Raw genomic sequence first — 6,000 nt, 5'->3', positions numbered from 1 at the left:
GAAAAACCCGGCGCGCGCGAGGGTGCTAGGAGAGGAGGCGCGGCTGGTGTTAGTGTTGCCATGACGACGCATACCGTGTGCGCCGCCATTCTGCCGTTCGAGTCTCTGAATCCCAGCCGCCAGGATATTAACTGAAGGGACGTTTGGCGCTGCCAGCGCTGACGTCATGAATTAAGGCATCCTATGGGAGGTATACGGAGTAACCTCCCCCTGATATCGAGGTGTCTGCACCTGAGAGACTAAAGTTATACTAAATTCTTTAATTTGGAAGTTGGACGCACTCCCCCCCCCCCCCCCCCCCCCCCCCCCTCTCTCTCTCTCTCTCTCTCTCTCTCTCTCTCTCTCTCTCTCTCTCTCTCTCTCTCTCTATATATATATATATATATATATATATATATATATATATATATATATATATATGTATATATATATACGTAAATTATGAAGAGTCTGTCTTCAGTTGCCGTAAAATAAATAAGAAAAAGGTATACGCTTCTAAAAAACTGTTTATTTGTGGACGTTTCGAACGGAGACCAATCTTCATCGAGACGAAATTTACTAGGCTTTGATGCGCTTTTACATCGTCATCCTCCGAGCCGAGAGAGAGACAAAGTAAAAAAATAAAAAAAAAGTAAGCAAAAGAAAAGTAAAAAACAAAATTGAGGAAAAAGAAAACAGAGTCGTGAAGAGACAGTTGAGCTGACTTTGTTGGCCTTTTTTTTCCAGAAAACACGTGTTGTTAGCATGTCCAAGTATGCGCACGTGGTCTGTTCCACGACCCTATTTTCATTGTCTTCAATTTTTTTCACTTTTTTTACTTACTTTTTCTTGAACTTTTTTTTTACGTTTTTTGTCTCTCTCTCTCGGCTCGGAGGACAACGATATAAAAGCGCATCGAAGCCTGGTCAATTTCGCCTTGATGAAGATCGGTCTCCGATCGAAACATCGACAAATAAAGTTTTTTAGAAGCGTATACCTCTTTCCTATATATATATATATATATATACACACACATACGGGGAGAGTGAGAGAGAAATGGGGAATGAGCAAATCGGGCCCCCCGCCCCCTCCGGTAAAATGAAAACTCTCCGCCTATGCATGGTATAACTCAGATTCTCTAGACCGATACATAAAAAATGTGTGCTGACACACTGTGCTGCAAGTGAAACATGCCCCTGGAACTGTGTAAAAGAAAGCATACTGCTTTGCAGTGTTCTCTCAATGTTTTCAAGGTGCTATTAACATTGTTATAATTACTTTTTTTATGTGAAATGCGACCACGTTTATTATTGACAGAATTTTTATGTGACTGTTTCTACATTTACGAGTCTAATGTTACCTGTTTGTCTTACATCGTGCTGTTATTTGCTCCTATCTCAATATTAGTAGCGAAATATGAAATTGTGTTCATATGTGTTGTTCCATTCTGTATCAGCTTATGGGCAAGCAGTATCAATAAATAAGTAGTTAAAAGTCAGATTCCATGAAATTTTGCTTTGGCTAAATTTCTTACAAATAAATAATACATAGGGCTCAAGCAATATTGGTAAAGTTGCAGAGCTGTAAACCTTACAGGCTTTAAACATCACCTAAGCATATGATTCATGCATTTTGTGGTTGTCACTATGATGTAGGTCCCAGCACACCATTTCTTAGAAGTTGCAGCATGCTGTGGTCAGCCACAGGCACCACATTATCTCAGAGGCCATTCTAAGGAGTCGCATGTTATAGCTAATGGGTAATTTGTCACATCTTATGCAATCAAAGCATTTCTTATTTTTAAGTCTCAGTGTCAAAAAGAGCCATTTTTACTAGCTCTTCACAATGCTTCTAAGTGCACTACCAGGTTTTGCACAGAGGCTTTTCTATATCTACATTATTTTAAAATATAGTCAGATAAAACTTAAGAAGTCTGGAGAGGTCCCACCCAGATTACTGAAGCGCGGCAGCCAATCGCCTCCACGACTAAAGAAACAGTCCTGCTCAAGCACTCAACAATGTCCTCCGAAGGCGGGGTCACCGGCCATCCAGCTCATGATGGCAGTCTGTAGTGCACGCCCATCGGGGCAGGCTTGTCTGCCAGTGAGGGAAACACCACAGACTTCTAAAGTTGTATCTGACTATAGGCATTTTATGCAGCCCACAACCTTACCACAGGTTACCTTTGAAAGGAAGCTCGACTCAAGAAAGTAAGTTGAAATCAAAAAGTAGATTGAAAAAATATTTTGCAATCACTTGAACATAATAGTTAAACCAGTGTTAGCCTGCAGAATTGAAGAGTGACAGCTACGTTGCACCAGGTTGTTGTTCACTTTACAATTAGCCACAGCGAATGCTTTCAAAAATGGCGCTCAGCCAAAATGTGAGGCACGGACTTGGGTCAAACTCGCGGTGTTTTGATATGTCACCTGTTGTATTATTGCTTAGCTTTTCCCCTGGAAGCACGCCTGCGATGAGAGGCCTTTTTAGGGCGTCTTGGTGTGTCTTCCATGTGGCCAACTGGGGAGGAGGTCGCGAAGCCGTTTTCTGACATAGTCAACTGCGTTGTTGGCGACCACGGGCCCTGTGAACATGAAACGGAGCATGCAAATGCATTACACTTAGACACCCTTTGCAGGCTCCTCTTCTGCTTTCCTATGCGGATAATTTTTAGGCGGGGACTACATTCATCGTCACCACGGCTCTCTTGTAAATCAATCTCTGTTGTAAATGTGAAAGTGTGAGTAAACACATTTGTTCACCCATGAGTTATGTCTATAAATATCAATAAAAATGCAGTTACCTTAATTAACCCATCTTCACTAGCCAAATATAGGGAGCAGGCAACGAAACAATAAACCAAATTTTGCACAAAAGTCAACACTCTAAGTGGCCAACATGAAATTAATGCAGAGCAACTCACACATAATGGAGTGTACTAATTGAGGAGTGCCCATTTATACTTTTGCACACAGCATTACGAAATGGCACACTTGCCAACCACTCAACTTCAAAATTTATGAGATCCCACACACAAAAACAACTTGACAGATTGGGGAAGGGACAGAAGAAATGTCTTCTTTTTCAGTGTGCCCTGGTCATGCACCTTTCTTAGGATACCTACACACACTGCCAATTTGAAAACACCAGCTCGTTTGAACTGCCCAGTAGGTTCTGGGAACTGATCGCCATTATCAGACATGTGGCTGTCAGTGTAGGTGTAGCCAATGTATGGTGCTACATTGCTGGTGTGCTGTCGCAGTTCTTCATCATATAACAACTGAAAAGCTAATACACATGACCCCATTGAAAAGAAACATGACCAGTATTTCAGAATGTAAGAGCCAGCATAACATGATGCTCAGGAACCTATCAGCAATGTTCTTCTGTGCTTCTCTAGATATGTTTCTGTATTTTAGATGGTGGGATCATTAGCGTCTTAATGTCCTACACATTGCCAGTACATATGCCTTGATTGCCCCCTTTTAAAAGTAAGGCACCTGTAGAAATCATAATCCAAAGAGCTCCCTATAGCACAGTATCCATTACACCGACCAAGGAGAAAAATCACACCATCTCCCGCTAAAGGGGACCATGAGGCGATGTGAAGCAGTGTTTCGGCATGTAGACCTAGCCCGCGTTTCAGAGGAGTGGTGAGGGGGAAAGGAGAGAGGGGGAGGGGAGAGGGAAAGGGAAGGGGAGAGGGGAAGTGGAGAGCTGGATGAGAGAGAGGAAGTGGGGAGGGGAGAGGGGGAGCGGAGAAACGAAGTGGAGAGTGGGAGGGGAAATGGGGTGAGAGGGAAAGTGGAGAGGGTTCGCGCATGTGCAGTAAGGGTGGTCACGCCGCACACCACCACCACCACCACCACCGGATTGAACTCCGCTATAAGATGCTTCACATCTACAACACATTGTCATGTTGTTATGATGGGGAGGACAGCTGCCAAAGCATTAGATAAAGATTTTATGGTTGGGTGAAATTGTGCCCGCAAAAACGAACACTCGAAGCAGAATGATAGCAGTGAAAACAGTTGCCAGTTGTTGAAATCTAATCAATGTATCGAACCCATCACCTTTTATACACAAGTCATTGTACATTTCAGCATAAATACTGGTGCTTGCGTACGTGTCAGAGTGTACACCATTGTTTGATTCATGCGTGCAGTCCAACTGACAGAATCCTTTTGCAATAGAATCCTCAGCAACAATTGAGACAGTTCAATTTATGAAGGTGTGTCTTGCACCAAGTGACATTTTAGCAGTTAGCTGGTGAAAAACAGTTGCTGGAAAAGGATGAAAAAGAGTGTTATTCTTAACCAATGCGACAGTTTGGACACGTTCGTAATGCATTTTGAAGATACCTAAAGGCTCACGGAAAGCATGGAGGAAAAAGGCACACACATACGCCTGTGAATGTGTGTGTGTATGTGTGCCTTTTTTCGTCCGTGCTTTCTGTGGTGTCGCGCATTCATGCTTTTGCCAGTTTCGGTTTCTCAAGGTATGGTACAGGGTGCCACACGACGGGCATTTCTTGCATCAACTCCTGTAAACAATGGTTATACGCTCTCTATAAATAAAGGGCAGTCCCCTCCTCATTCTCGGCCTGGTTGCACGACACCACACTTTCCATGCACTTTTAGTACTCTTCAAAATATTCTTAACCCTTTGAGATTTGTACACATTTGTGTATACAACTTGTTTTTGCATGTTGCGTCAACTAGTGGCTAAGAAAGCAAAATACATTGAGGTTTATATAAATTCAACCTCCTGCACCATAAATGTGTTTACATTTAACTTCATTTTGCAGAGCACAGTTCCATATGACCACTTTACTGAAGGCACTACCATGTTCGACGAGTCATTCGACGTGACGCTTTCCACCAGCCATGCCACAAAAGTATAATTTTTCTTTGCTCACAATAAGACACAAGTGAAAATAAAATTGCTCTGCTGTTCTAGCCTAAGATCTATTATACTTATGGAAAAATGGAAGAGGAAAGACTTAAGGATAAATAAATATTTATTTACAATATAATTAAGAATAGTTACTATAGACAAATTAGTCAACTAACATATTATAACATTATTTGGATTGCAATAGAACCGTGCTATAAATCACGGGGAGGGTCAGGTCCCAGTCAGGGGTCCTGACCCTCCTTGTACTCAGGCTGGCGGGGACACCCCTTGCAAGTGTCCTCCCTTGAGACATGTTTCGAACTTTATATTTGAATTGCCTGACAGTTAAGTATAGTGCCCTCTCTGTAAAACCAACGCTGAAATCCGAAGCCCTTCTGAACAGCAGAAACGAAGTACACAAGTGAACGCTATTAAGTCCGTTTCAAAAGGCACGAGTTTTCTGAAATGCTATGGGCTACTTCTGACATGCTGCAAATGTCTGCTATGCTGGGCTTTAAAATGCAAAGTAATTAAAGAATCCCCGATCTTCCACAGTAATTTATTTATGTCAACAATTTGGTGGCTAATGAAGTATAAATGCGATTGTTCGACTATGACTGTGTTATTTTAAAAAAGAAATTATCGGGGAACTTAAACAAGAAAGATTCTAGGGGCAAAACCTGGTAGGCTATTTTTAACAGGCATGCACGATAGTGAACGGAGCTGAAGAAAAGCTGTACCTTTACCCGTTATAACAAAAAAGTACTAGCATTGACATATGATGGTTTAACTCGAACGACATATGAGGTAGAAATATGATAGAGCCCGCCTATGAGTTACACTAGGAAAGTAACTTTGCCAACGTTCGTTTCTACTACTGGCTGCTCAGTAGTATTTTATTCCAAAGCATGATTTTGACTTTTATATATTTAAACATAAAACCAATGTTTATAAAACACAAAATGGTCGCCATGGCAAGATGTGCCCCCCCCCCCGTGAAGTTTCTCAATTTACGCCATCGCAGTAGAATAACAAGTGCCTTGAAATGATGTTGTTTAAATGTGATGCATTAACAGGCAGCATTTCATAGGTTGCGTCTGAAAGGGTTAATGGCTAACTTCTAAA

This window comes from Rhipicephalus sanguineus, chromosome 3 (genome assembly GCF_013339695.2).
Source record: "Rhipicephalus sanguineus isolate Rsan-2018 chromosome 3, BIME_Rsan_1.4, whole genome shotgun sequence".
NCBI lineage: Eukaryota > Metazoa > Arthropoda > Arachnida > Ixodida > Ixodidae > Rhipicephalus > Rhipicephalus sanguineus.
Note: the sequence above shows the minus strand (reverse complement) of the source record.